Source organism: Grampus griseus (genome assembly GCF_964374135.1).
Source record: "Grampus griseus genome assembly, chromosome: 8".
NCBI classification, from domain to species: Eukaryota; Metazoa; Chordata; class Mammalia; order Artiodactyla; family Delphinidae; genus Grampus; species Grampus griseus.
In genome coordinates, this window is record NC_139002.1 from 91,608,272 (window position 1) to 91,635,733 (window position 27,462).

The following is a 27,462-nucleotide window of genomic DNA, read 5'->3' on the forward strand; positions in this document are numbered from 1 at the left end:
CAGAGGCACGGGTGGGTTTCCACAGACGTGAGTTTCTAATATATGCTCACGTGGGCAACAGATGTGTGTTCCTGCCATTTAGTGGTGACGCCTGAAAAGTCTTCCTTCTGACTCTGAGAAGGCAATCTAAGAGAACGATGATTCATTTTTTTGCTGGGGGAAAAAAACATTGTCATCTCAAGGAAAGCTGTATCAGTAACCAAACACTGATTAAAACAGAGAAAAGTTTTTCCTCTGTTTAGGGAGTTCCCATTGGAGTTGTCAAGCCCTATCTATCTAACTCAAGTTATTCTGAACATACATCAGAGGGATTAAGATTCAGGGACATTTAGAAAATTGAAAAACTACCGGAGCGAATTATGTCATGAGGCAGTAAATAGGGATATCCAAATGGTCCCTAAGATGTTCTCAGCATTTCAATCTAGCAGTTGACAATATCTTGAAAAATCCAGCTGTGTTGGGAACAAGGAGAAGGTAATAGAAACTTCTTGAGCTTGAGAATCAGACTGACCTGGGTCAAATTCCGATGCTTCCACTGAGCAGTCATTGGACTCTGGCTGATTTCATCAATCCTCCCAGAGATGGCTCTTTAGCTGTAAGGTGGAGGCAATAATTCCTACCTTATCAGAGTGTTGTGAAGATTAAATGATATAGCTATAAAATAACTTAGTGAGTTTGTTCAATTACGTTGGGTCATCCTCTATTCCCACTAGTATTTCTGGTAGGCTGCAAGGTACTATAGGCACTCCAAAGGAAATTCAAATTAGCAATTATTCGCAACTATTATCCCTTCCATCATTTATTCCTTTTTCTTTCATTCTTATTCTCTCGTCTAGTTTTCCTCCCTTTTATTTTTATGATATCAGAAGTGCCAAAGTCTCAGTATAACACTTTAAGCTCTTTGAAGTAAAAATATTATACAAATGTAATAAACAAATATGTGGTAATAATAGCAAAATGTCTCTTACCAGATGGGGCTTATCAGCTATTCCTAAATTGGAAAGCCCACATACATAATTCTAAAGTGGGTTGCTTCCTTGGGTTAATCATTCTAGAAAGGTCTCAAGTTCCACTGGAGTTAATTAAACTCTTCCATATTATGATGTCATATATATCTGTGTCTGTTGACTCACTGATTTGTTTCAATGTGCAGTTAGTGAACGATGCACTTTATTACCCAGCAATATCTGAGGTATCTTGGATATCATTATTTGCATATTTTTGTTTCAAGATAAAATTCTGCATTTCTCCAAAAGACAAAAGGGAGAGTTGGAGAAACAGAAGCACATAAAATTGACCTTTCTTTTATTCTTATTCTCTCTCCCAGTTTTCCTCACTTTTATTTTTATATCAGTTTATATATACTGATGTACAATGCATATACAATAAAACCATTTAATAATACTAAAAAGACAGAGATTTCTGATCTGAGTTTGAATGAGTCACCTCTCCTAATAAAATCTCCCCATTTCCTGATAGAGATACTCATTAAAAGAGGTCAAAAATTTGATTCAGATGCCCACAGATTTCCTGGGACATTTGTCACTTTCTTCTGACACTTCCTTGGCAGGAATTACAAGATAGTGACCTAAGGATAGATGCAGTCATGTGTTCCTTTCGTTTTGTATTTTTTTGGTAAAGTGTTCATTAATTTTCCCCTTATGTGGTTTTAATTTCTAACTTCTTATTTACTCCTTTAATTGGGGGCCCTCTCATAGCGATTGCTGTAGATATAAGAGCAAACCTAAGATCCTTTATTTCCATGAAGGTGACAGCTTCCCCAAGGCTGTGATCATATTTGGATCAAAAGGGATAGTGCATGTGCCAGAAAAAGGTATGGGGGAGCAAATTAACCATGATTTTACTGGCAGCAATGGTAGTAGGTCAAGTTAAATGAATTCATTCTATTTTTTGGCCAAAGTAACTTTGTAAATGATTGGTATAATATTTGCATTTATTTTCCTTTTTGAATGCTGTCCTTCAAATCTGCAATTGGACTGGCTTGCTTTTGGCATTTTGTTTTTCAAAGGCTCTTTTGAGGCCAAGTTAATTTCCACCAAGATTTCCTTTTGCCTCAAACATTCCATCTCATTTTACCTCCTGCACTTGGTGCTCATTACAGCATGATTGACTCAAGGATGAAATATGGCCACTCATAAAAGTATTTTTTATCCCCTAATAGACCTCCTCAACCCTTGATCTTATTTTATACATATAGTAAAACATGCATGGAAAAAAGTAGCCTACAAATGGTCTGCTTCTCCCTGAGAGTTGCTGACTTATTTAACCTTCATTTGAAAAGACAAATTTTTCCCCAATTAGACGCATTCTCATGTATAAAAGTGGGTGAAAGAGGAGGCCCAGGCAAGATGTATTATCAGGCTACCTGTCTCTTGATGCATTGGAAATTCCTTGGGGCCTTTCAAAATGTGATACCTCTTTTAAAGAAGAAATTATATAAAGTTCAATTGCCCTGGTTTTATTGAGCTCATGGCACCCATAAGTACACTGTAAAAGGGTTATGGGCTGATGTGGCCAACTACAAAAGCTATTACCTGGGCTAAGAAGCTGGACATTCAGGATGAAAACACTGAAGACACTCTTCCTGATTGCCCTTTCCCAAGCTCACAAGCTCTCAGAGTCACAGGAGAGGCTAAACATCTTGTGGAGGAAAGAATTCACTGGGAGCCTCCTGCCATTGCTGGCAATTTTATAGTTGAGTGAGACAGCATCGCAGCGTGTATTAGGGACGAGTGAACACCCAGGTACCAAGTTCCAATGCTGGCAGTCTGCATTTCATTAACATACTAATAGCAATCTGCTAACTGGGCCAGATGGGAGGTGGGAGGCAACCTGAACTGATCCTGGGGAATTGTGCAAATTGCCACATAAATTTAGTGTGCACACGGACTCAGCTTGAGACTGTTACTTATGCCACCAAGTCTCATTTGTATGTTTCTGGCTTTGTGTCAACTCAGGTATTTCCTGAGATTCAAAGGACAAGATATTGTACAGTCCAGATTTCAGCCTTTCTCCATTTCTTGAGTGACCAAGACATGCTCAATATGTTTATTTTATATTTTTCACTCATATGTTCACCTGCTTTACATTCATCCTAGTACTGTCCTCCAATTTCTTAGGGTATGAGGGAGGAGGAGAGCTGAAGCTTGTTTTTTTCTTTTCCTTGACATGTACTTTGGGTACTAACTACTGGATGTGAATGAAAGGAGAAAGAGAGAATGGGTCATTAATTATTTAGTAAACCGAAGGTATGCAGGGGAGAATTCAGAGCTGCAGGAGGATTTTTGAAAAACGACCTAAATCGGAGATCCTAGCAGGCACATTAAACATGGGAGAACTTACTGGGGCCACCAGAAAGCAAAGTGATGGAGTCATTTAAGGGCACAGAGGAAAAGTACACTGCCACTGAGAACAGAGCAGGGAATCATTAATTCCACACCACACCCCATCTCTGCATTATACTAATCTGCTTAGAATACTGGGGGTGGGTTGGTCATCAAGAACTCATGGTTGTGGGCAGGGTATGTGGTTCTTTTCCCATGTACTAAATATGTATAAATTATCTCATGTATGCCTCAAATAATTATTCTGGAGTACTGTTACCCACTTTTAAAATAAGAAGAAACTAATTTACTTGTCCGAGATTTTACCTTGTAAGCAACAGAGATGGGATTTTAATCCAGGTAGAGTAATATCGTATCTTAGGTCCAAGGAGTTGGTTATAATCATCACGCTATACCTTCCTTACTAACACCCTAAATATAGACTTCTAAAGACTAGAGGGTAAGATCATCTGATAAAACCTATCAGACTGGACTGTACTGCTAGGTTCTGTGTTTTACTAATGCCTACCTGCTAGGGCTTCAGTAGGACCTTGTTCTAGGTGGCTGGAACACGTGCACAGTTAGGAGAAGGACAAGAATCCAAGCGTGCAGATAAGGAGGAAGGTTTCCTACAATAAGATGAGAGGAAAATAATAGCATCTCTGAGCCAAGAATCGCTGGCTTACAGAGTGTTACAGACAGAAGTCAAGCCTAGTGCCATGTTCTAACTCAGGGTCATTATATTTTTGCCAGGGTCAAAGGATCCCAAATGACAATTTATAACTGCATCAATAAGCATGTATGCCTCTATTTATAGGGAGTTATCACAAGGCTAAAATATCCACTCTGATCTTAGAGCTGACATGTTGAAAAATCAAAACACATCAGCTCATGCCATGAATAATATCTGTTTAAACAGTAAAGCAAATAACCTTTGATTAGTATGGCTGGCATTAATTTAGACATCACACTTCTGTCAGTGTTTAGCTGTACAAGACAGTTACAGAAGCATCAAGCATGTCTCTTTAAACAAAACAAGGAATGCAGCTAAATCTTGAGTGTTAACCTAAATTAACTGAATCCAAAATAGATTTCTGATCTGTTGATCCCCTGCTCACAGGTTGTTCAGAATATCCTAAACTTAGAATTATCTCTCTAAGGCTAGGGACCCTGTGAACAGGAAACTTGAAAAATCAGTTGTTTCTTACAACTTAAAATTTATCTAAACTATTGGATGAAAACCCACAGATTAATAGCAATAGCTAATCTTTTTAAAGCACTAATTGTGTGTTAGGCGATGTATTAATTATGTCATCTAATCATCACATCTATCTTAGGAAGTAACTTAAATGTCTAATATATAGCTAAAAAATTGAATCGACGTTTGGAAATGATAAGGAAATTACAGAAGTATCCACAGGCAGGTGGTGGTTGAGCACGGCCTGGGACCCAACTCTGTCTGACTCAGGAGTCCATGAATTAGTCTTTGTGCAAAATGGAGTTTTGTGTGCCAAAGGTCAGGAAAATGTCACTTTTCCTTATGAACCCCCAGATCTCCTTCACAGTACATGGAAATGGCCTCCTTGCTTCTTTGGAGGTGTTTGTTCCTTGAAAGCAGGGATTCTGTCTTTCCTCTCAATATCTCAAATATCAGCATAATTTCTGGCTCATAGTAACACTCAATAAATAGGTGATGGGAATGCATGAACAAATGACAAGCTTTGTCTATTTGTTTCTGAAGATCAGCAGATTGATACTTTTAAAATTTTATTCCATTCACATAACTGATCTATGGAAGAAGATCTACACCTACATAATAACCCCTCTTAGAACAGCTCACTTTTGTCAGGCACTGCTCTTAGCACTTACACATATTATCTCTTCTAAGCATCAAACAAAGGTGTGATATGCCACTATCACCCCATTCTGAGATGCGGTGAGGGAACTGAAGCAAAGTTAAGCAACTTCTCTAGGACCTTGGAGTAAGAAGTTAAAAACACGGTATTTGAACACAATCTTATTTTCAAGCCTACCGACCCAACTACTGAACGATATTTCGCCTGAGAGCCCAAACTACAGTTTATAGACTTCCCAGTATTGTAACTCCCCTATTTTCACTAGGCACATGTTGGAAATTGTTGTATCTGAAGTCACAAAACTTATCACCATTTACTATATATTAGCAGGAGCAGAAATAAAATGGGAAATAAATGAAAAAAAATTTACTCAAATGAGTTGAAAATTTACATCCACACAAAAACCTGACCAGAGAGGTAGCAGCTTCATTCACAATTGCTAAAAATTGGAAGCAACCAAGATGCTCTTCAGTAGGTGAAGAGACAAACAAGCTACGGTACATGTATACAATAGAATAGTATTCGCTGATAAAAAGAAAGGAAGTATCAAGTTATAAAATGACATGAGGGAACATTAACTGCATATTGCTAAGTGGAAGAGATAATATGAAAAAATGATGTAGTTGATGATTCCCAAATATATGACATTTTGGAAAAGACAAAACTATAGAGACAGTTAAAAGATCAACGATTGCCAGGAGTTAGGGAAGTGAGGGGGTGATGCATGAATAGTTGGAGCACAGAAGAACAGGGGATTTTTAGGGCAGTGAAAATATTCTGTGTGATGGTGGATATATGACATTATGCACTTAGTAAAAGCTATAGAACTTATAACACAAAGAGTGAACTCCAACATAAACTATAAACTTTAGTTGATAAAAATGTATCAATATTGGTTCCCCAATTATCATCAATCATAAAAAATGTACCATGCTAACACAAGATATTAATAATAGGGGAAATCGTGTGTGTGTGTGTGTGTGTGTGTGTGTGTGTGTTTGTGTATGTGATAAAGAAGGGGGCATATGGGAACTCTGTACAATCTACATAATTTTTCTGTAACCTAAAACTGCTCTAAAAAATAAAATCTATCAAAATTAAAAAAATATAAATGAATTACTTAATTAAAAAATTTAAGACACAAACCATTCAGGTGATCTAGAGTGCTCTTGAAGACATGGACCTTTCTTCTTGATAAGGTTAAAGAGTTTCTAGCAGCTCTCAGCTTAAATACTTGGTTATAATTTTTCATTTACAGTTAAGCTTTAAATTGTAAAAAGAAAAAAATGCACCATCTAGATTTATTGTTCTGAAAAATTATACACAGAAGAAGCAAACCAAAGTAATGACAAACATTGTCGAACACCTACTATGTGCCATGCTCCACCGGGAGAGAAAAATAATTATTTGTCTTGAATATAATTCCAGGACAAGAACAATTTGCTGAGTGCTCACAAAATGTCATGCCCCATGACAGAATAGAGGACCAAGGCCTAGCTGTTGTCCTGGAAAATCTAGCCATGGAAGTAGAAAGGAGATCTCAATAAGTTAATCTACTACAGCCACTAGTCACTTGGTTAAAATAAAGGCAGGTATAATGGGTTGTAACAGAAGAGAACATAGCTCTCAGAGAGCATGTAGCCTTACTAGGATGATGAGACAAAATCATGAAAAAGAAAATTACACAAAGACAGGATGTAATCCAGAGATAGATTACATAGCCTTCCATAGTTGCTCTGCATAATCAATTCAACTGGGGTTGGAATATTCCACAGATAAATGGAAACTTACACTTTATAATTAATATGGATGTTTTATCACTTTCTGCATAATATCCTATGTATGGTGCTTGTCTTGAACTAAATAATTTCATTACAAGTCATTTTAGATTTAGGTAGTTAATTCAAAAACATTTTGCTTTAAAATATAGAAGTCAGAAAAATAGATGCTCTTAAGAGACATTGAAGATTTATGGGGAAACTGAAATGAATATTGATAGATTAAGAATGCACTTTGCTTTGATTCCATCACAAATCCTTCAGCTCTAGTCCTTTTTTGAATGAAAAATTTAACAGACAGAATCCAAGCCAGGAAAAAAAAAGCCTATGCAATAATTCTTTGGAGATAAAGGAAACAACAGTGGTAGAGGATAGCAGGGTATTTAATTTCAAAATAGGTGAACACTGACTTTGAACCTCCAGCAATAATAAACACGGTCTAAACAGCAACGCTACAACCCAAATGAAAAAAGAATTGCAATGTTGATTCATATGACAGGATGGAATGGCCCTTTAATGAAGTCTACACTGTACCTGTCACAAAGAATTGGTACTACATGAGCTCAGAGCTATGCCTTCTGTCCCCCAGACCAAGTCTTCCAGAATGAGGGACTTTATGGGATTCGATTAGGGATTCTCCAGGCAAATCACAGGGAAACTAAAATGAAATGTTATTTCTGTAACAGACACATGACAGCAGGATCTAGATTCACAAATGACTCTGGGGAAAGAGGAAAGACTGCATCAGAGACTTAACATGGATTTATATTTTAAATTGTTCTGAAACCGGCAAGACAAGGAAGAGAAGGAAGGGGTTAAGGTAGGGTTAAGGTATCTAGAAGGATAGAGGAGATAAAAATGGAAGCAAGAAAATTTTGGTCATCTTGTATGGGAAGGGTTGGGAATATGTCTGGAAAAAAACGGAATAACAGCAGCAAGATGGTTCAGGGCCCCATTGCTCCAGGCTTCTGGAAGTTTTGAAGACATGACAACCATGGAAGATAAAAATGTCAGAAAACCAAGTCACCCTGTGTCCAGTTGGCTAGAAGAAGAACACAGCTCTCATTTATTTACAGACAATGAATCTTCCTGGCAGAATAACCTTTTTCTCCTAAGGGAACAGAGCAGGCCATTGACCTTCAGTTAAGAATTATCTTGAAGGGCAGGACAAATGAGTAACCTGGAGATGGCTAGGAGTGGAAGAGCTGGTGAAGGAAGAGATAAATCTTCCTTCTGAGAGTTACTTGTTCATTTTTCTTCATCATAGATGCTTTCCTAAATAGTCTGTCAATAGCTGACCTCAGATTCCTGCTGATTCCTTCTCTGAGACTCTCAGATAAAAAAGTCAGCTGGACCAACTCACAAGATGACCCCCTTGTCCATCCTGAATCTCACGTACCACCTCAAGCAACCACAAAGATACTCCTGGCTCATGACCATGTGACCAGGTGATACACAGCAAGTAGAGAATAGAAGAGACAAAGAGAAGAAAGAGAAGAAGAGGGGACAGTGGGAGAGGCAGAGGGAAGCAGTGGTTTATTACCCTTTGGCAGTCTTTCATGCCCTCAGTGGGTTTCACTATTACCTCAAGTCAGAGGAGTAAGCACATTGCATGAAACTATGATCTGGGGAAAGGTAATTTTGTACTGTATCTATTTCTTTTTTTGTAATGCATCGCCCATCAATCATGATGGTCTCAATGGTAATTCTGAGCCTTTACCAATGATCCAACTGTCAGTCTAGAGATACTTAGTTTTATTATTTTTTACTTATCCTTTTATTGGAGGTCTATAATGATATGATAAAAATAGGTAACGTTCACAATTATCTTTAAAGAAAGCAACCTCATACTTTTCATCTGTGATATGTTCTAAAATGTGTATAGTTAAGGAATGCTTTTATTTAATTCAAATACCTTATACTCCAAGACAGCCCTCTTCTGCATAGATATTTGGTGACTGACCTTTGCACTGCTTGTTTGAAATTACCAATGCGAGCTGTGGCAGTAATCCTCAGGCCCCTACTTTGTGAAGCCCTGTGCTACAAAGCACTGATCAGGCACTCAGTTTCTTCATAATGTCTTCTGGGTACAAGGTCCTGTACCAGATGCTTTCTTTCTCATATCTCACCTTTTCTAACTAGATGGCATAAAGGAGAAGAATTGGAGATCAATATCAAAACCAAGAAAATCTGAAAATATATCCAGTCTAGCATTGTAGGAAGAGCAGTGTATTGGTAATCAAAGACCTATATTGGGGTTCCAATAGGTCACGTAGGTGTACAACCTCGAAGATATTCTTAACTTTTCTACATTTTCTAAAAATTGGATTCCAACATATTTGCTTGTAGTTTTCAACTACTTAGAAAGTCTTTGATGTGCTTATTAAAGTACAGATTTCTGGGACCTAAACCCAGATATTCTGTCCACTTGATCTTTGATAGGACCCAGAAATATGGGTCCTATCTCATGTTTTGTGGAAGCAGCTCTTTGTTCACACATTATCTACAGGGTTATCTTGAAGCACATCAAAGACCATGTAGGAGTTTCTCATATTATAGCATAAAAATTGCTCCTGGCCCTATTCTGATCTTTTTTCTTATTGATTTATATACTTCAGAGACCTTGGTTTTGAAATCTCTGAATAATTTAATTGAGCATATTCATGTTTATAATTTCCTTCCCTGTTCTCTTTATCATATACCCTACTACTAAGGAAATGTAACACTTCTGTTCCTCTGGTGCAAAATGTCCCTTCTATTTTTATATTTAAAATAAAAACTTGGGGCTTCCCTGTGGCACAGTGGCTAAGAATCCACCTGCCAATGCAGAGGACACAGGTTCAAGCCCTGGGCCAGGAAGATCCCACATGCCGCGGAGCAACTAAGCCTGTGCACCACAACTACTGAGCCTGCACTCTAGAGCCCACGAGCCACAACTGCTAAGCTTGAGTGCCACAACTACTAAAGCCCGGGCACCTACAGTCCATGCTCTGCAACAACAGAAGCCACTGCAATGAGAAGACCATGCACCACAATGAAGAGTAGCCCCCGCTCGCTGCAACTAGAGAAAAGCCCGCGCGCAGCAACGAAGACCCGACGCAGCCAAAAATAAATAAATAAATAGAATTTTAAACAAATGAAAATGCAACCTATAAAAAAAATAAAATAAAGATTTGTTTACATCTCTGCAACTACCCTTACTTTGCCTTCAGAGGCATTCTTTTAATTACTTAAACTAAAAGAATTGGGATGTATAAGGGGTGATGTGGGAGAGGAATTAGAGGAAGTTTTAAATATAAGAGTACAGATTTATGCCAAAATATTAGAGAAGGTATAGAATATTTAATGGAGAAACACACTAGTAAAAATGGGCATCTATTTTTCAAATTAAAGCTTGGTGATATGTATTAGATGCTTATCCTATTCTTTTTTCTTTTTAACATCTTTATTGGAGTATAATTGCTTTACAATGGTGTGTTAGTTTCTGCTTTATAGCAAAGTGAATCCGCTATACATATACATATGCATATACATATACATATATCCCCATATCTCCTCCCTCTTGCATCCTATTCTTTTAAGTGATAAAAAGAAGTAAGATAAATTAAGGGAAGAAATCTGCGACATGATTTTGTTAGCAAACCTTTCACTTGCCTTTTGACATATAATTTTAACACATTCCAGTGACCTCAATATCATTTATGATTTGTTGAAGATGTAAAAATAAAAAAGAAATATAAGGTTCCATAGAGGGTATTCTATTTGAGTTATAATGCATCTAAATGTTCTGTATTATACAACTATTAATAAGATGCAGATATTTTTCTTATATTGAAACATGAACCACGCATAGAATCAACACAAATATATTGGCAGAAAAGTAACCTGAGCTTTAACAGACTGTAAATGGAAAACATACTTCAAATCTGAAAGACATCTAAAACTTACTAGGATTTTATAGGGCTTGTCATTTAGATGAACTCAATGACATGTACCATAAGATTCAGATATCCTGTGATTTATAACACGGATTTAAATGATCAGGATGATTTATCATCCCCTACCCAAACTCTGGAAACGTTTCAAACAGATATAATTTAAAAAGCGGTTTTTATCTTCTAATCTCAATGTGACAGAGAGTGTTCATAATGTTTTGATGACGAGGTGGAGAAAAACTTTTACTTCAAAAAATGAATTTAGGAAATAGTGTAATTAAGCAAAACATATGGGGTGATATAATATTACTGGCAGTCATCCTAGGCATCAATTTTGAAGTTAACTGAAAGTGAAGAAAGTGAAGGAGTTCTGCTGTAACAAGAAAAAAAGAAAACTTTTAAAGAACTTAGACACATGAAATTTACAGCTCTGAGTAATAGAACTCGCTGTACCTACATCATCATCTCTCCGTGGATATTAAACAAAAATTAAAATTAAAATCTCCTTTGTCTGTTTTTTTGTCCAAGGATAACTGTTGACAAGTTGGAAGATGAGGAATTAGTGGGTGGGTAAAAGACATGTTTCAGAAACGGAAACTTCATTTCTCAGGACAGGGAGCTGGAAGCAAGTCCTGAACCTATTTTGAAGGAAGCACAATTTTGTCTCCTTGGACCAGTGTCCAAATGACATCTGAAAGCAGTAGGCTGAGAATGAGAAGCATGTAACTAGGATGGTGAAAGGCGTAGCAGCCTGAAATGTCAGACAAGCCAGAAAGAATTTTTAAGAATTAAAACTAAAACTAAAATTTAAATACTAGTGTGGGCAAGGCTGTAGGAAAATAAGCATTTCTACATAGTTCTGGTGGGAAAATGATTTAATTTTTCTAGAAGACAATTTTGCAATTTATCAAGAGATAACTTATGACACTGTAATGTTCCCTTTGGAAAATATAATGACGTAGTAATTAAGATGTATGTATATTTTAATTGTAAGGATGATTATAAAAATGCTTATAATATAGAAAAGAGAGAAACAGTCTGTTTCCAAAAAGACGGTATTTTGGAATAATTTTAGTTTTATGACATTATAGATTGTGAAGTGATTATAATGATGTTGTAGAAGCTTATTTTTTATTTAGAAAGAAATTTATTATATCTTGGTTAGTGGAGATAGAAAAAGGGCTTAGCAATAGGAAGAGTATGGTATAATTTTGAATAAGAGAAAAAAACGAATACCATGCATGATAAAGTATTCAGAAGAATATAAGCCAATCTGTGAATTGCTATTTTTATTACATTTATAGTACACATCAGAAACTGAAAAATATTTATTTGTTTAGTATCTATTTCACCAATTAGAATATAAACTCCATGAGTTCAGAGACCGTGCTTGCCTGGGTCACCAATGTACTCCAGTGCCTGATATGGTACAAATCAGACTTCAATAAAACTTTATTGTTGTTGTTTTATATAAAATTTAAATAAGTGTTCACTAGACCTATGTTGATCAAGTGAATAAACCTAACAATGTTATATCTAATGACGGAAACTTGTAACTAGAATTTTGGTTATTTCTGTTTTCTTATTTCTGATTGCTACTATCCTCTGACTCGTTTCCTATAATGATATATTACATGCCATGGAGAGAAAAGCATCACAGTCAAGCCAAGAACCAGCTACAGATGGTTAAACCAAGCGTAAATATACAGGTCAAGACTCAGATGAAGGGAGATGAGAAGCACCTGAGGACCTGTTTCTAGATACCACACTATTTTTCTTTTTTAACAGTTGGGAAACCAATATTATTCTTTTTTTTTTTTTACATCTTTATTGGAGTATAATTGCTTTACATGTTGTGTTAGTTTCTGCTGTACAACACAGTGAATCAACTATAAGTATACATATATCCCCTCCCTCTTGAGCCTCCCTTCCACCCTCCCTGTCCCATCCCTCTAGGTGGTCACAAAGCATTGAGCTGATCTTCCTGTGCTATGTGGCTGCTTCCCACTAGCCATGCATTTTACATTTGGTAGTGGAGATACCACACTATTAAAACCAAAGTTAACGCACAAGTAGCATTATAAAAATATGAGGGATTTTTAAAAGGGTCCACTAATCAGTCATCTCAACAAATCAGCAACAAAGTCATTATCATCATTGTTGTCAATGGCTGTGAATATTTCATTGATGGGTAAAATATCGATTTCTAAACCAATTCCCTGAACACATCAAAGCTGCTTCTGAACATCGACTCTTACAGGTAACCCTCCAATTAACATAGTGGTGGAAAACGCTATTTTCCTTATGGAAATAATATCCTAATGGACATCCTAAGGAACATGATTTCTGAATTGGAACCAAACACTAAGATCAGAGTGTAATTAGAGAACAAGAGCCAGGACAGGAGGGGGATTAACAGAAACAACCAACCGATTACGTTAGAAGTTACAATGGTGATATCATGTGCTAATGGCTTTCTCTGTCAATCAATTTTTCACTAGTAGTGAAAGTGAAATGGAACCATCCCAAACCTTCATGTCACAGGAATAGCAGCTAGAGGAATTGGAGCAGTTTAGTCTATAAGTCTATAAGACTATAAGAAAACACCCAGAAGGGGCAATTCCTCACTTCAAATACACAGCATGCCAACACATGGAAGGCATTTTAGACTTTCAAAAAATATGTCTAGAAAGGACAAGATTAAGACCAATGGTTAGAATCCCCAGAATACTGCCTAAAGTTCACTCCAACGTATAATTTCTGAAGTTGGAGATGATCTACAGGTGAATTATATCCAATTTTCCTGCGTTTTATAGAGAACTGGGAAATACTGATATATCTTCCTCAACAGGTTGAGAAGAAGCACCTCAAGTGGAAAAGTATGATTTCCTGATGGTCTTGTGATTTCCTCAGCCATAGCAGAGTACCTGGCACGCTGTAAACCCACACCAACTATCCCAGGCATAAGCAGAGTTTTCCCCATCACTGGGAAGCTTCTTTCCCAGTTTCCCTGGCTAACTCCTAGGTCTTGGTTTGGACAGTACCTCCTTCTAAAATCTTCACTGATTTCAAAATCTGGATTAGAACCTCCAATAGCATCTTCTACTTCCTGTGTCCTACACTAGAGTGACTCAGGTTTCCTAATTTTCTTTCTCCCTTACCAAACTATAAATTCCAGGAGGATAATTATCATGTCTTTTTTATTGAAGAAATTTGGTATGTAACATTGTGTAAGTGCTACAGGGTAAGTTGCAACACTATCCAGTGACAAGACTTCCAAGACTCAAAAGTTCCATTATCTTTGAATATTTCACCAAATTCTCTAAATAGTTGTTTTTGTACACCTTCATGGTCCCATAATAATTTTTAAATTGTATTTAAAGTGTGTGTGTATGTGTGCGCACACACACACACACAGCTACATAGAGCAGTTATAGGATTCATTATAGTTTAGAGGACTGTGGTTTTCTAATTTTCTTTCTCCCTTACCAAACTATAAATTCCAGGAGGATAAGTAGCATGTCTATGTTTTTATTGAATAAATTTGGTATGTAACACTGTGTAGGTTTAAGGTGTCCAGCGTGTTACTGTGATGCATGTATATATTGTGATGTAATGTGATTGCCATTGTAGTGGTATTTATCATACTGCATAATGATATTGTACAATATCACTGTCTATATTCACTGTACTGTGCATTAGATGTATATGGCTTATTTACAATTGATTACAAGTTTGGAACTGTAAACATCATCAATCTTATTCCTCTTCCACATCTCCTGGTAAGCACCATTTTACTCTCTGTTTTTTATAGGTTTAACTGTTTTAGATTCCACATATAAGTGATATCATACAGTGCTTGTCTTTCTCTGACTTATCTCGCATAGCATAATGTGCTCAAGGTCCAGCCATGTTGTTGTAAATGGGAGGATTCATTTTTAAAATTTTATATCTCCATTGCTTAGTATAGAGTGCCTGCACATAGCAAGTGCTCAATAAATATTTGTTAAATGAAAGACTAATTGTTAGCTGTTTACAAGGCATGAATCAATAAGCTCTCAGAAATCTGAGTCTGTGTTTTCTCTTTCAAACTCATGCTCTGGCACAGAAAGCAATCTACATGGTGAGAAGGATTAGATTTAATTATTTTTTTAAAAATTGTTTTCCCTGATACATTTCTTATACCTTGGCATCAATATGCAGTCTCTCTCTCTCTCTCTCTCTCTCTCAAACACACACAGAGAGTAAGCTCTTATCTTACCACAAACATCTGCATTTTCTTGAAGAACACAGTACAAACAGGGCGTTCACCTGAAATGTTATACTGATGGAGCAGTGTGTCATCCTGTGCCTGCTTTGCATTCACTAATAGTTATGCAGGATGTGGTCCACAGAACCATGTGGCTTATTTTGGCTATCACTTACCCTTTGAGTATCTTTGGTAATTGTCTGGGTTGACAGAAGGCACCAACATCTCATATTAGATGTTCCAATGGGTGCATCATGTGTTGATTGCTTTCTCTGTCAATTCATTCTTGTTGCCCAGTAATGAAATCGATATGAAACTATTACAAATGGGTAGTTCATCAAATCTAAAGCAAGATGGACAGACTATTTCTTCTTCTGAGTGGGGAATATTCCACATGGATGTTCTTTACCCCCTGTAGACCCAGGCACCTGCACATGTTCTGGCAGGAAGGGGAAACATAATGAAATGAAAAGGTGTAAAATATTCTCCAGTATATGAACACTGCGTGTATAAACTCATAATCTGATGATTCATAAGGAACTACAGCCAAATCTGTTGTGTGTTTTTGTTGTATCTGGTATCTGCATCACTCTGCCTATAATATATATGAAATACTACATTTGTTCTGAAATAAGTAGCTATACTTCTTGTGGCTTTCGGACAAAGAGGAGAGGGACCGAAGAAAACATGGAAAAATGGGTAGGGAGGTTGAAAGTGAAGGAAAGTCAGTTAACTAAACAGTGGATGCTAGAGTTTCAGACAACCATCTGAGAAGAGAACATTGAATACAAATAGGGTTCAGTGGTCTCCTCCCACATCCAGTGCTGAGAGAGTCTTAATTTTCAGGATCCCAATGGCAAACTGGATTTCACTATGTGTTTACACTATGCCCTTTTTTGTCTCTACTTGCCAATGTAATAAAAGTTGGTATCACATAATGCCCTGACTGTTAGAAAAATACTTATTATAGATGTTTCAATAACAAGTTCATATTTTTGAAGGGTATTTGGCATTTTTTGTTTTCAAAATGATTTGTTTGACCCTTCTAACTACCCTATAAAGTTGTCCAGGCAAATATATTTTATTCCCATTTTAGCAGAGAAAACTGAGACTTATGCCTACAGAGTCTACTGATGACAAAATGGAACTAGAATCCATATCTCCTGACCCAGGTCAATATTCTAGCCATTAATTTTCCAGAAGATATAACATCTAGAAATATGATAAGAATTCACTTAGACAATTGTCAAATTAGGAACATAAAATCTTCACTTTATCAAAATAGATAACAAAATTTGTTCATTTTTATCTCTCTTCCCCCAAACAATAATCAATCCAAGACCATCCCAAATGGGTCAGAGAGCTGATATACATACAAGGGGCAAAGGAAAGAACTAACACTTTTGGAAAATCTCTTACGGACTGAGTTCAATACCAGGCATGTGAAAGGCAGTAAGTAACTTGTCTTAATGGCTGGTAGAAGGTAGATCTGTAATAATAAGGCCAATCCCATCACACCACATTACCTCCAATCTACTTACAATGGCCTTAGCAGAAAGTATATTTGCAACTTCTTGCCTATTATAGATAATCTATTATTCAGTTGGAAACAATTTGACCCTAGTCCAGGCTGATTTTTGTGATGAAGTTGAACTTAGGTGTGAGTTACAATGTGGATGATCTTCTCACCATATGACTTGACCCAATATGCTTACGTTTTCTGGGTGTTATTTTCATCCTATAAAATGAGTGATTTGAATAAAATTATTTACATTGTTTATTCTAGCTCTAAAATCACATCATGTGGTTTTATATAGTTCCTTGACATGTGATATACAGTACAAGCTAAGTGGTTATGGTGGCATGTGTTTCCACAACAACTGATATCATAATTAGGCAGGAATTAAAATGCCAGCTTTAGACAAACCAAGTTTGTAACCAAACAGGACCCTATGAAGCCTTCCCAGAAGAGACTCCCACCCATGTCCTCTGCCTGCCTTTTGTCTGTAGAATAACTTTAGTCAAAGAATGAATTTAATCAGAGAAGTGAGAAAATGCAGAAAGAAAGGAAAATAGTCAAACAATACAAAATAATAATAATTTAACCATTAAACAAAGTCAAGGACCTTTAGTTCTTCCTCAAGGACTATAGATAATATTCTGAGCCATATCCTTTGAGATGTTTTGCAGATACTGAAACCCCACCAGGTGGAAGAAGTTAACTGTATGCTGCCCACAAGCTAATAGACCCCAAACCAGTTGGAACCAGAAGGTTGATGATGCTGACTCCTGATTACCTCACCACCGACCAATCAGAAGGTCCACGAGCTGACCACGCCCTGCTCCTTGAACACTGTAAGACTCCTCGCTACCCGCTCCAGGGCTGGACACACAGTCTTGAGGGCATTCGCTCTCTGTAGCCCCTTTTGCCTGGCAAAGCAATAAAGCTAGTCTTTCCTACTTCACCCAAAACTATTTCTGCATTTCTATTCGGCATCGGTGAACAGAGGCCGAGTTTCAGCAACAGGTTGGCTAGTCACAGATTTACAGTTAATGTTACTAAATAGGTCACAAGTATAACCCAGGAAACAAAATATGTTCCACAAGCTGTGATGAACATTAAAGAACACATTTCAAACTCATCATTTATCTATATTTTTAAATAAAAGTTATACAGAATAAGATCATTTACTTGCTGACTAATGCGGATACACTGGTTTCTATAAACAAATAAACATTAACATAAAGCCAATGTGGCAAATGACAATTGGACAGTTAGTGTCAAATTGTGGAACGACAGGTCAATAGAACAGAAAAACCCAATAGAACAAAGACTTTAGTTGCTCCATTTTTTTCCCCCTCTATTTGAAAGAAACCAGATCTGACAGTCCAAGTTTCAAGATGGCCTTTTGCTTACGCTACCATAAACAAAATATTAATCAGTGTCATAAATCTTAGACATTGGGGTAAATCAAACTCAGTCTCTAGGGATGCAGAAAATGAAGTCCAAAGAGGTGAAGTGATGTTCAAAATTATACAGATTTGGTTCCCAGAAAGAACCTCCACTCTCCCTATTTCCAAAATTCAAGGCCAGTGAAATTTTTTCCAATACACCCTATGCATTGTTTTCTATATCAGGTTTACAGATTCCTGCAACAATAGCCCTCAAGGTTTTCATGGCTCCTTTCCACAGTGACTGTGCGCCTTGCACTGTTCAATGAGACCAAAGCATACAGGGTACAAGCAGAGACTTTAAAAGTGCTCGAGGGCTTTCCTGGTGGCGCAGTGGTTGAGAGTCCGCCTGCCGATGCAGGGGACACGGGTTCGTGCCCTGGTCCGGGAAGATCCCACATGCCACGGAGCGGCTAAGCCCGTGAGCCATGGCCGCTGAGCCTGCGCGTCCGGAGCCTGTGCTCCGCAACGGGAGAGGCCACAACAGTGAGAGGCCCGCGTACCGCAAAAAAAAAAAAAAAAAAAGTGCTCGTGCATAATAGGGTCACTTCCATTCTTTGTGCTCTTAGAATCTGCTGGCACCACGTGAACAAGCCCAGTAAGTCTAATCTGCTGACTGATGGAAAACTTGAATCCAAGATGTCCTTGTCATACCACTTCACCTCCAGAATCCTAGTTGACCCACAGGTGGGCTAAGATGCATGAGTCCAGCTGAGGTCAGCAGAATATGGCTTAATTGAGCCCTGCCCAGTTGACCCACACAATCAAAGCTAAATAAAGAGTTGTTATTTTAAGCTACTGGATTTTGTGGTGATCTCTGAAACAGTGCAAACCCACGGATATAATCAGGGAGTGGCACCATCCCACCAGTTACCAAGCCAGACGTTTTGACTTCTCGCTCTCCCTCACGATTACCCTCCACATGAAATGATGCATCCAGCCCTGCAATTCTGCCTCATAAATTACTCATTCTGACTCATAAATGAACTGCTGCTTTCCTCGTAATTCCTCTGCCTCTGTCCTAGCCCAAAACGCCATTATCCCTTGCCTGAATTTGTTTCGTCACACAGCCTGTCAGCTAGTAGTCCTGTCTCCATTCCTGCTAGCCTCCAATTCATCTTCCACTCTACGGTCAAGTTCTACAATTCATATCTGACAATAATATCCCCTTGTTCAAAATTTTCCGTGGCCTTCCGTTATTCGTAAAATACAATCCAGACTTCAAATCGTGGTGAGGCACATATTCTCCTGTTCTTTTTAGTGCAGAATTTTTCTTTCAAAATATAAGTGAGCAGGCATTCTGCCCTCGGAACTGGAGGTACCATTTCCCAAGGTGCTCATGTTACCAATTTCTCAACAATGGAATGTAGACAATTGTCAGTGTCTTAAAAGGAAATTGTGTATTGTCTATTTCCTCACTTCCTCCTGCAGGGTGGAAACTAAATGTGGTGCAAGGGAGCTAATGGACCGTATGGCTATGTAGACGGCACCCTAGGGAATGAAGGAGCCCCAAGAAAGAAGGAACTTAAGTCTCTAGGTGATCAGGTTGAGTAGAGCTGGCTACCCACAACAGATCACTCACCTTTCTTCATATGGGTGCATGAGAGAAAAATAAGCTTCTATTTTGTTTGAGATACTGTATATGAGGTCTCTTTTTAGAGTTTCTTAGCTTATAGCCTAGTGAATATACATTATTTCCATGGATTGCCACATATGGCTTCTGTCACTGTGTGGGCCCCACTTTTTTCCAATCTCCTCTTCACCCTCTGAAGCTATAATCATCAGCTACTTACTTCCTAGAACACCCACCAAACATTTTACCTGAGTCTTTCCTCTTAGTCAATGCTTTTCCACCTCTATCCTTCCTCTTTATCTGACTAAATGCTACTCAATCTTAGGCCTATAGTCAATATTTTTCCTATAAACCTTCCCTATTGTCCCCCAAGTCTGGACAATTTTTTCCTTTCATGTGTGACTATCATATTCTGACTCATTCTATTAAGGCACAGAGCACATTATTTTGCATCAGTTCGCTTGTCTCTGACTAAATGCTACATTTTGTAAATGCAAAAACAATGTCTCTTTCATTCACCATCATGTGTCCAAATGATAGTGTGATGCTTGGTATGTATTGGGCATTATACATATTAATTGAATAAATTAATGAAAAAGTATAAAAAAAGACTAAAAGAAATGTATTTGAAAATAAATAGTAGTTATTTCTAGGTAGTAGGGATATAAGGGATTTTTAAAATTTTTGTTTATTTCAGTATTTTCCAAAGTCTCTAGAGGGTGCATATGTTACTTTCATAATCACAAACCACAATATAACAAAATATTTTTTCTAAAGTATATATTGGAAACAAAAGCTGACTTCTAATTTTGATGTACACACAGCCATGAATATAAACATTAACTGGATAAAATATACTTCTGCCTACTAGTTACAACAAATATTGCATGCCCAGGCTAGCAACAAGGAAATCTGAAATACTGTAATTGACCACTTTTGAAGGTCTATCCCTGGAGAGATGAAGAAAATCAATAGGGGCTGCTCCTCCCTTTCTCTAAGATGAATTTGTGTGTAATAGGAGATACACTGCGGATGATGGATGTGGGCTACATATATTCCCTTGGAGCTTGTTTGCAAAGGCTTATTTGTCCTGTCTTCCACCTAAGTTTTCATAAACGCTTTAAGGATTAGAGTTGTTTTGCAACTGAAATTTTACTCTCTGGAGAGACTGTGAGAGAATCTTATGGTCTAGTCTCAGGGCATTTGCATAGGATTGCATTTTATAATTGAAAATGTAAAAACTACCCCATTTATTCTAGCCCTTAGAACAAATTAGTAAATGTCCAGCTCATGTGGATTTGAGAAAGCAGAGCATCTATTGGAAGTATTTACTCCTCACACGTGGGAACAAACATCAGACATGTTGATTTCTTTGTCAGCAGCTGGAAGATACTCTATTGTTATCCTTTTTACCCTTGAAATAGTTAGGATGATTTGATTGATTTTGGTTGGTGTACATTCACTTTTGGATTTCCCATTGCTAAGCTCATTCTTCGGGATGGTAATCTTTCATTGCATTGAATCAAAGGAAATCTCCCCCCAAATCATCAGTTTAATGAGGACTGGTCATTCATTCTGATGAGTTTTCCTCATTTTCTCTCGGAATGAGGACAAATGTCACAGATACATTATACACAGAGAAAGGCTGGGCTAAGATGAAGGCAGAAATTAATTTAATCTCCTGCTCTAGCTTCAACTACCTACATCATTCAAACCAACAACAGCAACACAAAATTAATAGCTCGACATACTTTTGTATTTAACCTTGAAATATGGTCAGCCAATTTCAACCAATTCAACATGCAAATTCAATCAGTATAAAGAATCCATTAGTGATTGAGACCAATTTATTAACCCAAGAAATATAAACTCTTTGTAACTGCATCACACATTCTATACTTATAACTCAGGTGAAGAGCATGAAGGAATTGGCAAAGAGGATCAAAACATTGGGAGGGTTTTTATTAAAAGTACACTTAAAATATTAATTATCAACTTATTTTCAGTCATTGGTTATATGTTCAAATAAATTGCAGATAATTCACTAATATTACTTTGATAGATAAAAGGAAGAATTATACCAATCTACTTTCCATAATCTTATTTCCTTGTGTTAAAACCTTACCATATTCTACTACCAAAATGGAAAGAAATGCAATCCATCAGATTTGAGATTCCTACTAAATCTTCGATGAATTGATGATTTTCAATATAATAAATTGATTATTTCTATGATAGGAGTCAGAACCTGAACTCTGAGATCTTTTGTTGAATTTTTCCCACAACGTATCAACTAAGATTGAGTTAATGTATAACAACAAAACAAAACAAAACAAAACAAAACGTGTTTGGGGTTTGTAAGGGAGTTATTACACATTGAATTAAATCATACACTTAGTATTTAATTTTCGTCTACAAAGTCCTTTTCTAGAAACTTCCCTCTGTTTAAACACTTCTAATATCAGGAACTTTACTACTTTTAGAAACAGTTTATTCTATTCTTGGCCTATTTTATCTTTGTGTCAAGTTGTAAAGTTATTTACCTGTCATGTCACTTGAAACTCAACAGCTTGGTGGGGGAGGGGGGACTCTAATTAAGCTGTAAACGTTACAATTTTAAACAAGGATATAGACTAAGTCATTTTAGTAAGGGCCAAAGTTAATAAGTGCAGAGTAAGATCTAGAACAGGGGTTGGCAAACTATGGCCCATGAGCAGCCTGTTTCTAAAGGCCAACGAATAGCTTTTGCATTTTAAAATTGTTTGAAAGAAAGAAAAAGTAATATTTCATAGTACATGAAAATGTATGGCATTTACCATTTAATATCCATAAATAAAGCTTTATTGGGATACAGCCACGTTCATTTGGTGACATACTGCCTATTGCTGTTAGCGCACCATGTAGAGTTGAATAATTGTGACAGACACAAGTGTAAAATAGTTTTAACATCTAGCTCTTTACAGAAAAAGAAAATTTGATCCAGTCTAGAAAAACGTTGCCCAATAGAAACATAATGTAAAGCATAAACATATTTAAAATTTTTTAGTAGCCACATTAAAAACTATAAACAGAAATGGGTAAAATTAAATTGAATAATATATTTTATTTAAGTCAAAATACCCCAAACATGATATCGGCTTAATCAATCAATATATAAAATATATAAAATCAATCAATATAAAAAGTATAAGTGCAATATTTTGCATTTTTTTCACATAAAACTTTAAAATTTAGTGTGTATTTCACATGCACAGCTCCTATCTATTCAGACTATCCATTTTAAGAGCTCATGACCACCTATAACCTATAGCTGGCAGCTACAATATTGAGCACTGCAGGTACAGATGATAGGTCTGCTCATGTTCAGTAGCATCTCCGGCTACTAAATAATATGTTTACATTTTATTGAGTTCATGTTTCCTGCCCTATTCTCCTGATTCTCCCCTTTCCTGCTGGAGGCCTGGGTCAAGGGTGGTTTGCTGGGGTTGGGGGAGTCTCAGTTAACAGGGTGTAGAAATGAGGCACTTATTGGTGCGCTTGTAGTTCATGGCTCTGGTGGCAAAATCCTGAAAGTACACTTGTTTATTTCTACCCGAGTTAAAATTCTATATTCTGAACTGAATGTAATAATCTGGATGTTGCCTCTCGATTACAGAACAGGAAGAAATGCCATTTCTTTTGCTCTAGCGACGATTTTGCTGTTACTGTAGTCTGTCCAATTAGTTTTCTTGGCAGCTACATCTCACCATTGATTCTTATTATACACTCAGGAAAATATCACCTCTATATCTTTTTTTAAAGTGTTGCAATTAAAGCCACAGAAGCCCGACTTACCCTTAAGTAGGGCTTCTTTCCGTTCTCACTTCTAGGTTGTGATTCAGAACTATGCTCGCATGGAACACTGGTGGTTGACAAGCAGAACTGTGTTCTCCAGCTACAAAAACAAACAAAAAACAATGTCAGTATTCCCATTCTGAATGGGAAGAAAAGAGAAATTGATTGATCATATTGACTTCAGTTCATCTTATTTTATTAATAAATTGTGAGTTAATTTTTCTGAATTCTATTTTTGTTAAACGTCTTGATCATTAAAAGATAATAAAATGAGTGGCAAAACCTGTTACTGGAAGAACTCAAAAGATCACACATGATTACTTAATTCAAGCACTTTTATTTTTTGCAGACTTCTGTTCACAGAGCTGTGATTTTATAGTGTTTTTAATTTGCACAGTAATGTTTTAATGTAGTAAAATTATTCCCAGATTTTAAGATGGAATTAAACACATCAAAAGTGTACATCATTAAAAAATTCCATTTGGTTGTTTCAGATGATAACAGTATAGTTCCATGTGTTTCAGCATCTGAGCATGGCCAAGACCCGCTGTTTTAGAATATATTTCACTCTTCTTTGTCAGTGTTACCTTATTCTCTCTTTCCTTACTGTTTTTACATCAAACCCAGAGTGCTGAATGGATAGTATGAAGTATGAGCTCTGACTATAAAAGTGTACAAATCAGTTCCTATTTCTCTCCCTTTCAAACAATAAATTAAAGCAAATGTTAACAGTTACAGGTCTAAGAAAGAATAGTTCAAGAGTTATAATTATGGTTCTAAAACAACAGTTATATGTTACTGCTCAACGAATATTAGATATGCTCATCTTTTTCCAGTGAGGAAATTCAGTGAATATAAGAACTGACAGTAATAATATAACAATGGTAGCTAAAATTTTTATGGGGTCTTACTAGATGATAACGCTGTGCAAAGATTTCACATATGATATCTCACTGAATACTCACAACATCTCTACGAGATTACTCTCAATATTGTTCCCATTTTACAGGTGAGGAAACAGATTTATCGAGGTTGAATAATTTTTTCAAGGTTAAAAATATATAAGAACACTGATTTTCTCAAATAAAATACTGGGGTTTTTTGGTTATTCATTGAGGAACCAATGGTGAAAATACTTATTTTTGATATGATGGTCTGTTCCCTTCTAAAGTATATTTTTGTGAAAATTCTAGCTTTCTTTTTAAACCTCTAACAAAATCAACTTCTAAATATGCTGTTTATTTTCCAAAATAAGTCGATTTGATTCTGAAAAAATATATATCTGCAAAACCAGAATACAAATGACAACAATGGCACATAATAAACTGTATTGTTTTATAAATAGTGCCTTTCCCCTAAGGAACAGAAATAATGAAAGGATGTCACACTCAGACTTGAGTAATTTATAAATAATAAATAAATTGTATCATGATCACAGAATTATCATCTCCCCTACTGAACTTGCTTCTTTCCTGGTTTTCCATTTTTTTGTGAATAAGACTGCCCTCCTCCCAGAAATGTGGGTTCAAACTCTCACAGTCTTTCACTTCTCTCCTTCCCACGTGGAATAATTTACCAACTCTTTTAATTCTGAATGAACAACAAACATATCCCTTCTTTTTCCTGTTCACCTCCAATCACCATAATCATTTTGGCTTTCCTTTTCCTGTTGCAGTTGCCTCCAAATTTAGATCCTTGATCAGGCCTCTTCCTTCTGATTCACCTTGGATATTTCTGCAAAATTCCTTTTTCTCAAGCAAAGTTCTGCATAGTAGTTAAGAGCATTAATTCTGGAGTCAAGTTACCAGGGTTCAAATTCTGCCTCCACCACTGACCCACTCGGATTCTGGGCCAGTCCCTGAAACACTAGGCCCCATTTTCTCTAACATGAGAATAATAGTATTGCCTATGTCATCAGGTTATTATGAAGACTATATAAAATAAAATCGACACAGTCCTTAAAATAGTGCCCAGAACAAAAATTATTAACTATTATTATTATATTCAGGGGAATATAATAGACACACTCAGTGGTTTTAAGTTTCTAAATGTGGCATTCAAGATCCTCGATATCTGGTTCCAATCCATTCTTGCAATCACAATTTCTCATGATGCCAACTCAATTCAATTCAACATCTGTTTAGCCAGAACCCATCTATACAATGGAGAGGATTAAAAAGCCAGACACAGTACTTATCAGTGAGGCAAGATGTGGACTGAGCCTCTTCATAAATGAGGATTTCACCAGACCGGGCCACTAAGAGAAAGGAGGAGAGAACACACAAAGCATTCACACCCACACTACACTCAGCCATACAGGACCATGTTACATATTTGCCTGTGTCCTCCCCTCCTCAAGTCTTCTTCTATGCTCTCTGCTTAGAATTCCCGTTTTCCCTTCATTAGCAACACTTATAAATCTTTTACATCTCCTAAGACTCAATTCAAAAGTTTTTTATTCAAGGAAGCCTTGATTTCACTATCTGGAAATCCTTTGCATTTTTCCTTCCCATGGCATCTTAGCCAGATCTTTCTGTGGGGCTTCATACACTCTATCTTCATAGTTATTTACGCATAAAATATAAGCTCCTTGAAATTAGGAGCTATGTAAAATTTATTTTTTACCTCTTATAACACTCGGACAATCTCTAATAAATATCTGGAAGATATTTGTGTAATTAAATGAATGTTGTTTTAAAGTCAGAAGAACTCAGGATGGAAAAGTGATTTGCTCAAGTCACTGACCCTGATTATAAGTTCCCTCAGGACAGAAATGATGTTAGCCTTGTTCATCACCATATTCCTGATATAGTATGCCACAAATAAGTATCAGACCATACCAGCGGCAGAAGTATTCACCAAAATCCAGTCTTCACAACTCCAAGGTCATTATTCACTCCTTTAAATTATGAATTTTTGCATTATTTGAAATCTAAGAATTATACACCCTTCTCACAATTCTGTGTTAATGTGTCTATTATCTGAATATTATAGCTAAATGTATTCATTGATTTGACTTTATATAGATGATTATGGACTAATATTTATATATAGTATGTGTCTATTCTTTTATGGCTAAAAACATAATGAAAGTGTATTTGTGTTTAAACATATATTTTTCCATTTAAAGTTTATGGAAATTCTAGACTTGCATGATAGATTATTTTGGAAGGCAGCTATGCTCACCACTATACCACCAACGCACACTATAGATTCTTTTGAATTCATGTTGTAAAAGAAAGGAGGCTTGAAGTCGGAGGAAGATAGCGGAAGAGTAAGACACTGAGGTCACCTTCCTCCCCACAGATACATCAGAAATACATCTACACGTGGAAGAACTCCTACAGAACACCTCCTGAATGCTAGCAGAAGACCTCAGACTTCCCAAAAGGCAAGAAACTCCCCCACGTACCTGAGTAGGGCAAAAGAAAAAAGGAAAAACAGAGACAAAAGAATAGGAACGGGACCTGCACCAATGTGAGGGAGCTGTGAAGGAGGAAAGGATTCCACACACTAGGAAGCCCCTTCTCGGGCGGAGACTGCGGGTGGCGGAGGGGGAAAGCTTCGAAGCCGCGGAGGAGAATGCACAGCAACAGGGGTGCGGAGGGCAAAGCGGCAAGATTCCCGCACAGAGGATCGGTGCCGACCGACACTCACCAGCCCGAGAGGCCTGTCTGCTCACCCGCCAGGGCAGGCGGGGCTGGGAGCTGAGGCTCTGGCTTCCGTCAGATCACAGGGAGAGGACTGGGGTTGCCGGTGTGAACACAGCCTGAAGGGGTTAGTGCACCACGGCTAGCTGGGAGGGAATCCGGGGGAAAAGTCTGGAGCTGACGAAGAGGCAAGAGACTTTTCTTCCCTCTTTGTTTCGTGGTGCGCGAGGAGAGGTGATTAACAGCACTGCTTAAAGGAGCTCCAGAGACGGGCGCGAGTTGCGGCTAAAA